Consider the following 11,835-nt stretch of genomic DNA (forward strand, 5'->3'; position numbering starts at 1 on the left):
ACTTTGAATGAGATGCATTTGAACAGGTCCTTCTCAGCTACCACGTCTTCAATCAGGCTCTTGTTCTCCCCAGTGTGTTCCAGTGTGGCACTAAGAGTCACGGTCTCATTGAGGTAGCTCAGTTGGATGCAGACTTCATTCGAAACCTCAGTGTGGATGAGGAAAGGCACTAACACCATGTACTGCCTGAGGAGGTGAAAGGCCCAGGTCAGTGAGGCAGGGATGTGTACTGGACAAAGATGTTAATGAAAGCAAATGGACTGGTTTGATAGACTGATCCCATGGGAACCCTTAGTGGTGGTTTCATCTATGGGGAGTTTTCACCAGGACTTGCACAGGAAGCAGTTTGTGGCCAGGACAGGACATGCTTCCCTAATACAATGTATTTGATTTGGGCCTCCTGACACACAACTTGCCCAGCCTTGAGGGATACTGAATTGTTATTTCACAAGCCAGGGCACAGGCCCTGTGCAGCTGACGCTAGGACTTTGCTCTGGCAGCCTTCTTTGGGAGCTAACTGTGAACGCTGCCTCAAATGGCAGAAGGCAGGCCAGGGTGGCACCGGAGAAAGGCATTAGCTTTCGCAGGCAACATCCTACTCTGTCAGCTAATATGAATGGACTTGCAGAAAGGAGGGATTCGAAATGGAACAGGGGTGATGTTTTTTATTGGTCCACCTGCACAGTTGGCAGACTTAGACAAGCTTTTGGGTACCATTGTGCTCTTCCTCAGCTCTCTCTACTCAGGAAGAGGGACCAGGTAGTGACTCTAGCTGGCAGGAGCAGTTGCTAAAAGCAGCCAGAGCAGGAACTACTGCACGTGGGATATTAAGTAAAATAGGCGCCAGCCTCTGCTTGGATCCAGAGCTGTTTCCCCCATCCCTACTTATTATTAGGGCCTTAGGACACAGGCAGTGCCTCCCCTACCACGTGTCCTTGTGTCCTTGAGGAAAATCTGCAGAACGGACCCAGCCAGAAACTCCAGCCGGGGGCAGCCACGGCCACAGCAGGGACCTTTGGCCCCTACATTGCCTGCAACAGAGCTAGGGAGCACTGCTCTGAAAGCAGCCCTGCCTCAAGGCCCTGCTCCCAGCCCCAGGTGTGCTAATAGCCACAGAAATGTCACACGGCTGCCATTCAAGAAGTGCTAGGCACAAGCCAAAAAGCATGTCTAAGCTTGGGAATGGCACTGAATCAGAGGCAACTTTCTCACTGCAGTGGTGCTCCCCGGCAGGGTGGGAGGCAGCATGAAGGAGGCCACCGAGCCTTTCTGACTGGCCTGTCTCTGTCCTGAGCAGAGACAACCCTGCCCCAGCCGTCTCCCAACTCCTCTCTCACAGCTGCTTCTCCTCAGCCCCCCCGGACACTGCCCTCTCCTCCCCCCGCCCTTCACCTCAGTGTCCTTCTTCCCCTCATTTTTATTTCTCTTTAGCTGATCTCCTCTAATTAATACACGTGCCACCACAAATAGGTGCAAGGCCATGCCCTTTGTTCCCACACACTGTGCCACATCCCTCTTCCCCAGCCGTCTGTCCTGCGCATCTGGAAATCAAGCTTTGGGAGCCGGGACAGTTTGCCAGGCCATGTCTGTAGGGGGCCCAGGAGACTGGGCTCCCTTCTAGGCGGGTTTTGGGGGCCTCAGGGATGGCCATATCCCTGGGAGGGGAACAGCTGAAATCTCTGCTGAGGGTTTCCAAAGGAAACTTTGCAACTCTAGCAGGTCACTGGACTCAAGCCATGAGCTGGCTGCCCCACGGCGCAGCATCTCCTCAGGCCCTCTGCAGAGGGGAGGGAGCAGCTGTGCTGCACACCCCAAGTGCGTCGGGGGCACGTTGCCCTAGAGCGTTTCCCTGCCGGAGCCTGCGCCAGCAGAGCTGAATCTAGGTCACAGGCTCTCTCTGGGCACAAGCACCTTGGAAACTGCCAAGGGAAACACACTGGCTTTAAAGAAAGACGAGAAAGGGGAGAGAAATGATCGGGCAGTCGGTCACAGGCAGGGGAGCTCTGGGGGAGAGATTACAAGGAAGCTGCCCCGACGCCCAGCTTCTGGAAAAGCCAAACACCTGAAGACTTTTAGGTAGGGATATAGCCCATGAGGACCATGTGGACTGGGATAAAGGGGGTGCTGTGGCAGAGCTGTGAGGTGCCCAGGACTGAAATGGCAGGGGGCTGAGAGCAGAAATGAGGGGCAGTGGCAGAGCTGGGTGAGGAGCCCTGGGCTGGACAAGCAGGGGGCTGCAGGGCAGGAGTGAAGGGCACGGGCAGGGCTGTGTGGGGAGTCCAGCTCTAGGATAGCATGAGCATGGTGGGGCACCAAGGAGGGGTATTGTTTTCTGCCAGTGAAGGGAATGGTGTGCCAGTGTCGGGAAGGAGGGAAAGGAAAGAAAAGACAGTAAGAGTCTGCTCTGTGCACATAGCTTACGGTTCGGTGGTGGCTGAGATGTCTCCAGGGAAGAAGAAGAGGAGAAGGAGAATGATGCTTGGGCTGAAGGAGAGCTTGTCCTTCCCCATGTTGCAGAACAGGACCTAGTGAGCGAGGCAGGCAGGCAGTCTGATCCCCTACACCTAGCACTGCCCCCTCTCTCTCTCTGTTGGGTCAGCCTTTTTATACTGCTCTTTGCAAGCAGCCCACAGGACAGATGCGATAATGGCTGAGGGCCAGGGCTTTCCTGGCAACAGGGAGAGGAATGTGAGGAGGAGCTACAGGCAGCAGCTTTGGATTACAGCCGAGAGAGGGTCCACACACAGCCAGAGCATTAACTGATGTGTTCAGGTGAGACATCTGTGAACCATTTGTACCTCTCAAACCCAGCTTACTTAACTCCTTCTGGGTAGTGGCGGTAGGATTATCACTCTTGTTTTGCACAGGGTGACTGCAGCATTGTACAAGGATTGGCACCTGCCTCCAAAACTATCTCCTTGTGACCTGAGAAATGTCTATTCCAAATCCCGTGTCCCTGAGGTGTAATATATTCAGATTCCTTTCCTCCCTGTTCCAGCAGGGAACATCACCATTTTGTATACTGTTGGACCCTGTCACATAGCCTCCCCTGATCTAGCTGCACATAAGCAGCTGTGTTTGCTGCCAGAATGAACAGCATGGATCCTATAGAGTAGCTTGCTCAAGCTTGCATGGATCCAAGCCTTCTGGCTGAACTGCCTGTGCTAGTGAAGCCATAGGGTTGCAACACTGGTCGGAAAATGTGTCCCCTCTCTCCCTGCAAGTTGTTTCCCTCAGTTGGTTGAGTGAAGGGGGTTGTTCTTCAGGCTTCAAGACATGGAGAAAGGGTTGTGAGGGTCTCCCTTGACAGTAGTATGACAACCCATTTGGCCTTTGGGCATAGGAAGGGTGATTGCATCATTAGGAGAAACGAGGTCCTTTCTCAGCTTTGATATTATCATGACCTTTCCTGCACCACAGTTGACCTGCCTGTGAAATGGACATCATGATCCTGATCCTACCCACAAGGTCTGTCAGGAGGGCTGACATCCTTTGATACAAGGTGCTAAACAGGCAAAGCTAAGCACCCATTTGTGGGCAGAGTCATGGGCGAACAGACATTTTAAAGTTAATCCTTACTGACTGTAGACCTCAAACTCCTGAGTGACAGGTAGGTCCCCACAGAGATCCAGCCTCCATGGAGGTCATATCTATTCACTTCTGTAAATGTCTTATTTTATTTCTGTATAACTGCCGTGCGGCACTCTTACGTTTATGTAACCTTGTAGTTTTGCCTTCTAATCAAAATGAAAGCTTTATATTTTCAGATGCTTGTATTAAGCTGCACATGCGTATTTTGTAAGTTTCATTTCTTATCTATAAGTGTCATTGCTGCAGAAACGAAACTTATGTAGAAAATCTACCTAGTAACTATTATGTAAAAGAAAACTATCCTATCCCTGTATGCTTAGCTTATATCATAGTTGGTGTCACAGAGGCAGTCCAACCAACATCTATAAAGAGGCACAGAGGCAAGAAGTAGCAGAGACGATGACTGGATGACCCTTCAGGCTTGATCACCCTGTAGCCAGTCCTCAGCCTCCCCGCCTGGGCATATCCCAGCGAAAACCAAGGCCTCGAAAATCCAACAATCGACAACGATTCACCGTGTTACAGTTTTGTTATCCACCATCCCGTTCATGAGCTGTTGACCAGCCCTAGGACTAACTAGTGGGTAGCCGCACCTATCCCGCAAGGGGTGGAAAGCAAGGGCTCGCTAGTGAACGCTGTGGGCCAACAGACCCCCTTTGTATCCAGCATACTGTAACTGAAGAAACACTGGAGACTCCACTTCTTGACTGCCTCTCTTCGTAGCTTAGACAGCATATCTACGCTTTCTATACTTATATTTACTGCAACTTCATTCCAGCCGGTCTCCCCTCTTATTTGTAAGAGGGTGAGGCCAGGTGAGTGAATAAAACAAAATTTTACTTTACCTTATATTTACTCCATAATGACTTCTACCACTAACCCCCTATCTCAGTGAGCTGTTGACCAGTTCTGGGACTTAAGGAGTTGGCAGCCGCACCTAGCCCGTCGGGTTAGAACGCAAGGGCTTACTCCGGAACCCCGTGAACCAACAGACATCCTACAAACTTATTATAGAAAACTAACAACTTACTCTAAGTCGTCTACTTGCGCCAACTTGGTGACCCTTGAAGGCGTTCATAAAGCTACTTCCAATCCCTCCCCACAAGCCGCGCGCTCGCCCGCTCCGTAAAGCCCGCGGCTCCCCAAGCAGTGCCGGAATCGCTAGCCCGGCATTCTGCCACAACTTCCAGTAAAGGCAGATGGAAAACCAAATATGTTGCAAAAGTATGCAATGTTACTTGCCAGTAGCCCAGCCTTCACCTTGCTGTGGGTACAAAGACAAGGTGTGGGAGGCTGAACAAAATGTGAAAGGTTAGTACTACAGCAGTCCTTGGGGCATGGAGTCAGACATCTGTCAACTGACAGCACAGAGATTTTCAATCCCTGCCTCCCTTCTTCCCTACACACACTCGCCTGCATATTTACTCTCCTTCTACTCTCAAACAAGAATATCCTAATCTCTCAGCCAACAGATCAGACGTGTAGCATGGCAGTTTTGGGCCTCAAGAGCCAGTGAAATTTAACAGAGGGCAAAGGCTGAAAAAGCAAGGGGGTTCAGGGCAGGACTGATGCCACTGGCAGAGCTGTGTTGGGAGATGCCAGGACTCAGATAACATGGGGGCTGCAGATCATGTCTGAGAAGTAGCTCTGAAGGAATCTTGTAAGTCCCCTTTCCTATACGTGCTACTGTTTTTTAGCATCCCTCAAATTGTCTTGATCCTTGAAAAGTGTAAATAGAACAAATCGGTGTCCTACCTGGCAACTGAGGCAAGGCCAATACTTGGGCTAACCAATGCATAGTATTTCTACTGTGTGGAGAATTTTCAATTTTGAGGGGGGAGAAAATAAGGCTCCTTCTAGTCCAAATCAGAACAAAGGTCAAACATTAAGAAATTTATGTGAGAGGGAGACACTTGGCCTGGGAAGGAGGAATTGTATTTCAGGAGAATATGAATGGCTCTTTTCTGGGTTGCTCCATGCGATGTCACCCCTGCAAGGCTGCCAATGGAGCTGACAAAACAGGCAGCCGTGAGCACCAATAGCCTGAGTCAGGAGGTTTGAGAAAACGACTGCCCAGGGAGCCTGGGCTGTCTTGTAGCTTGCTTAGCAAACCACCATGGACTTGTGGCCTGGAAGTCCAGGCTCCACAGTTGCCCTTCATTGGGTCTGAGAAAGTCAGTTGGGTAGGTGGGCAAGTTAGCGGGAAATGTGTCCAGCTCATTTGTTCCCTTGGAAGACCAGGCTTTTGGATGATGAAACTTGTTGAGCCCATTAACGGGAAGTGGGAATCCCAGAAATGCATTAAAAAGCAGTAAGTGTATAAGTAGGGGCTTTGGAAAGCTAATGGGGGGCAGACAATGCAGGCTTTGCTGTGTTATCATTTAATAACTTGGCCTTGTTACAACAGGGTCTGCACAGAGCACAGTGGATTTGAGCCAGGGGATTTGAGCTGTTGGGCAGCCAACTGCATGCTAGCAATTGAGGTATTGACTCATTGATGTACCCTGGACAAATCACCTGATTTTTCTCTATTGGGAACACTGGGTAAATGATGTTGAAACCCAGAAAAATAAAGCGGGCACTCAGCATCTGTGGGGAAATGCATTACACTCTGTAACAACCTTTTCATTCTGTTTCCCAAACTGTGAGCAAGACCGACTGCCTTCCTAAACCTCTGGTCATTCGCTGCAGGCAGGGAGCCCAGGACAAGGTTGGCAAGCAGGCTGCAAGGCAGGAGTGAGGGCCACTGGCAGAGCTGTTACAGATTTTTGCCCACAATGAGCCCTGCACAACTTTGCCACCCACCTGCAGTAGTCCAGGTCACTGCCTCATCACATTTGCTTCTGGCTTCTGTAGGTGAAACTGTGCACCACATGAGAAAGGACAGCATGTTAAACTGCCACTTGTGATATAGGTGTAAGCAGGGGCAGATCCAGGGGGATACACTGGTTCACTTGTGCAGCCACCCCTGCTCTTTTGATTCCTGGCCCATCCAAACTTTAAAACCAATTGCTTGGCAGTGGCCGCAGCATTTCTAATTAGGCAATGCTGAGGGAGTCACTTGACTTCATGGCTCACCATAAGCGACCTGATCCCTTCTAAACACTTCATTGCACAGGTACTCGTGTCTGGCAGTACTACCCTATGACATAGTTAATTAGTTTACTCCATCCCAATAGCACCACATGTGTAGATGGCGATGTTTCACTGTGGAGCTAATTAGTCAGCTCTGCAGTAAATGTCCTGTGTAGACACAACCTGTGTGTTTGTTGAGGGGGGATAGCCACGGTACAACATGGTCTGTATGTAGCTGAACCTAGCCAAACATTAGCCACTTCAGTCACAGGATGGAATCAGTACATTTATAGATGTGACATTGACAGCCTGCTACATAGGGAAACTGAGGAAGGAAGTGTTTTTTTCTGCTTTTCCACAATTCCATTTGTCCCTACAAAAAACTAGAGGTAGCTCCCTCCTCCCAAGGGTTGAAAGTACAGATTTTCTTTCTGCCTCTCTTTTTGGAAGGGGCATTTTTCTTTCCAGAAAATTATATTTCACTGACAGGTCTGACAGCTCTTTATTTGGAAGGGAATTGCACTGAGTTCCATGGGGACTTGATGACATATTATCTTGCTTGGTGTCATCTGGCTAGATAAGTGGTTCTCAACTTTTTAGACTTGAGACAGTCCTGGGTAGACTTAAGGCACTCCTTGGAAAATATTATCTTTTAGTTTTTACTTGTTTCCATAGAATCATAGAAAATGAGGGTTGGAAGGGACCTCAGGAGGTCACCTAGTCCAGCCTGCTGCTCAGAACAGGACCATCCCTAACTATGATATCCCAGCCAAAGCTTTGTCTATCTGGGTCTTAAAAACCTCAAAGGGAGGAGACTTCACAACCTCTCTGGGTAACCTGTTCAAGTGTTTTACTACCCTTCTAGTGAGAATTTTTTTCCTAATGTCTAACCTAAACTTCCCTTGCTGTAACTTGGTACCGTTGCTCCTTGTTCTGTGATTTGCCACTACTAAGAACAGTCCAGCTCCATCCTTTTTCAAACCCTCTTCAGGTAGTTGAAGACTGCAATTAAATCCCCTCTCAATTTCCTCTTCTCTATACTAAATCAGCCCATTTCCCTCAGTCTTTCCTCATAAATCATGTGCCCCTTCCCCCTCACCATTTGTGTTGCCTTCCGCTGGACTCATTTCAATTTGTCCACATCCTTTCTGGAGTGTGGGGCCCCAAAACTGAACACAGTACTCCATACATGGCCTTATTAGTGCTGAATAGAGGGGAATAATCATTTCCCTTGACCTGCTTGCAACACACCTACCAGTGCAGCCCGATATACCATTAGCCTTCTTTGTAACAAGGGCACACTTTTGGCTCATATTCAGTTTATTGTCCACTGTAACCCCCAGGTCCTTTTCTGCAGAGCTGCTGCCCAGCCAGTCAGCTCCCAGCCTGTACTTGTGCATGGGACTGTTCTCTCTTAAGTGCAGGACTTTGTACTTGTCCTTCTTGAACCTCATGAGATTGCTTTTGGCCCAATCCTCCAGTTTGTCTAGGTCACACAGAATCCTAGCCCTACATATCTACTACTCCCCGCAGCTTGGTGTCATCTGCAAACTTGCTGAGGGTGCACTCTATGCCACCTTCCAGGTCGTTGATGAAGACATTGAACAAAATCAGCCCCAGAACTGACCCCTGGGGCACTCCACTTGATAGCGGCTGCCAGTTAGACATCGAGCCATTGATTACTACTCTCTAAGCCTGATGATCCAGCCAGTTTTCTATCCACCTTACAGTCCATTCATCCAGCCCACACTTCCTTACCTTGCCTGCAATAAAGTTATGGTAGACTGGATCAAAAGCCTTGCTAAAATCAAGGTACACCACATCTACTCATCTTCCTGCATCCACAGAGTCAGCCACTTCATCATAGAAGGCAATCAGATTGCTCAGTCATGACCTGCCCCTGGTGAATCCATGCTGACTGTTCCTAATCACCTTTTTCTCCTCCAGGTGGTTAGAAATGGATTCCTTGAGGATCTGCTCCATAATTTTTCCAGGGACTGAGGTGCGGCCAACTGGTCTGTAGCTCCCTGGATCCTCTTTTTTCCCTTTCTTAAATATGGGTGCTATGTTTGCCCTTTTCCAATCAACCAGTACCTCTCCTGATTCCCAGGGATCCTACTTTTCTCTGATTTAAAAAAGTCCCCAGTTTTCAGTTTTAAAAAAAAATCCACATATTTTCCATGATTTAAAAGAAACACCACTAATATATAGATAGATATAGATATATTCATAGATATATATCTATATATTAGTGGTGTTTCATTTAAATCATGGAAAAATGTGGATTTGGGTTTCCTTTTTTTTAACCAAAAATTGGGCACTTTTTTAAATCCGAGAAAACCAGGATCCCTGCTGATTGCTATGTATTTCTAAAGACAATGGAAGGGAAGAGCCCAGCCTGGCCCCAGCCCACAGCGACAGCCCGCTGTGCCCCACCCTGCACACAGATCCAGGGGCACATGCCCCCCATGCCCTCTCAGGTGCAGACAGGGCAGGAGCCGCCTCCCCACCACCCCGCATCCCCCAGACAAGCCACTTGTGGCTCCATCTTGTGCCTGCCTCAGCCACACTCCCTCCCTCACAGTGGGGGCCTCGATGTGACCCCCCCCACACACACACCTCTTCACTCCCCCCACCTTCCCCCCACACAAGACATACTAACCTGACACTGGTGTCCAAGCTGCCTGGCTGCATATTTGAATCGGTATCAACCAATATGGTTCGTTAAAAATCGGCCATCAGTATCGGCCAAAAAAATCTCTACTGGTGCACTCCTAGCCAATGGCTCTGCAATCGCATCAGCCAACTCCCTCAGCAACCTCGGGTGCATCCTGTCTGTTCCCATGCACTTGTATATATCCAGTTTCTCTAAATAGACCCTAACCTGTTCTTTCACCACTGTTGGCTGCTCATCTCCTCCCCAAACTGTGCTGCCATGTTTAGTAGTGTGGGAGCTGACCTTGCCTGTAAAGACGGAGGTGAAGAAGGCATTGAGCACTTCAGCCTTTTCTGCATCCTGTCACAAGATTGCCTCCCCTCTTCAGTAAGGGATCCACACTTACCCTGATTTCCTCTTGCTACTGACATAGTTGTAGAACCTTTCTTGTTACCCTTCACATCCCTTGCTACTTGCAACACCAGTTGCGCTTTGGGCTTCCTGACTTTTTTTCTGCAAAGCCAAGCAATGCTCTTATACTTTTCCCTATGTATTTGTTCAAGTTTCCACTTCTTATAAGCTTCCTTTTTGTGACTGAAGAGTTCCCTGCTAAGCCAAGTTGGTCTCAGTTTTTCTATTGCAAAGAATTCAGAAGATGCCAACTATCGGTTTGGGGTTGAAATCTCTGGATTTATTTTGTGAATCATGTTTGTAAACCTAACAGTGCTAACTTTGTGTGGCACCTTTGAAAGGATCTCAAGGCACCCCAGGGTGCTATGGCCCCATGGCTGAGAATCCCTGCACTAGATAAAAGGCAGACTTACACTCACCTGCCTTGGTAAGACTTCTTGTCTTGAAGAATTAAGATTAACGCCTTTCCTTGAATTGATTTCCTCTAGGTAGAAGAGGACTTGGCTGTTCTTAATTTTCACCTGCATTGCTCTGAAATCATCCTGAAGCATTAAGCAGGGAAATTCGAGAGAAATGTCACTATTAATAAGTATTAAATGTAAGAGACACTGTGGAACGGACAAAAATAACCACCTTTAGCTACTACAAGAGGCTATATTCCTTTAGAAATGTGCCATCTAGTGGCTAATATAGGGATTGCCACATGGTCACTAGCAGAAAGATTTTCGAAAGTAGACCCCTATGGACACACACAGGGGTAGAGCACATCCATACCAGGCTAAAGGGAATGGGAGAGACTTGTCACTAGCAAGATCTGTTGCAACTCCATTAAAACAATGTAGCGAGATTGATCGATAATTTTTAACTGTGTAGTGAATTTCAGTGGAAAATGAGTGAATCTTGCCCAATACCTGAGCATAGAAGTGCTGAAACTGAAAATGAAAAGTTGAGTCAGTGGCTACATCGTGGGTGGAATGATGAAGCCATAAAAATAATTCAGGAAGCTTGTGGAGCAGGATTTAATCTTTTTATTAGAGAGGAAGAATGACTAGGAGAGAGAGGTGAGAAAACGAGGAAGAACAGACAAGACTTGAAAACAATCGGCAACTCCTTTGAGCAAACACTTACAGCAAGCAACATAGCAGCAACTGTGATGTACAGGGGTAACATAGCTACACTTTGCACACAGATAATTGCCCAACCAGTCCCACCCACCCTTTCCTATTTCCCATTCATAGGCCTTGACCAATTGTGCTGATTGAGAAGTTTCAGCTGTCTCTCAACACTGATGCCATAGTATCCCTGTGGACACTCAAGCTGCTTAAGGGCACCATCTGTTACTCATACCTGTGGACAAAGCCAGGACAAATTGCACTGGGTGACCATGGATGAGTTACAATATCAATAGTATTATCTTCACTAGCACAAATAAATATTTACTCTATACACCCACAGATCATGCACAATGTATTTGCTTGCCTGACTCTTCAACAGTGAATTGGGAGTACCCCAAGACTGACTTTTGGGAAAAGATCTGTACAATGGCATTCCCTGTTATCCCAACCAACATCTTTAAGAGTTGAGTGATCTGAGGTTCCTGAGTTGACATAAACTAGGCCTCTTCTTCCCTAATTCAGATTTCTTGGCAAGTCTGGCATTTGTCAGGGAAGACTTGTTGATGCATGAACCTATATTTGCAGGTACTACATGAGGCAGACTTTGGATAACACAATGACAAAACAGTTCTGGTGCATTAAAACTCCATGTGTCCTATCAGGAAGTGTCGGGGGGGGGGGCGTCTTTTAAGAGGGACTTAGTACTACTCAAAAGAATTTACCCCATGGGGATGGGGCAGAAAGAATTTTTGAGGTTTAGGTCTGTATAAACCACAGGAACAAAGTTTCCTTGTCCTGAAGATCAATATGCAGCTTGGAAGAATGGAGTTTGTGGGATAAATCTTTTCATATACAATCCATACATAAAAATAGAGAACATAGAATTGTTAACATTTAAGGAAATTAGATATTAGAGTCTGATTTCACAAACATTTGTGTTACACTAATGCAACTTTCCTGGACTTATGCAAGGATGTATGATGAATA

The sequence above is a fragment of the Crocodylus siamensis genome, chromosome 4 (genome assembly GCF_052110815.1).
Source record: "Crocodylus siamensis isolate JL-2025a chromosome 4, ASM5211081v1, whole genome shotgun sequence".
Taxonomy (NCBI): domain Eukaryota; kingdom Metazoa; phylum Chordata; order Crocodylia; family Crocodylidae; genus Crocodylus; species Crocodylus siamensis.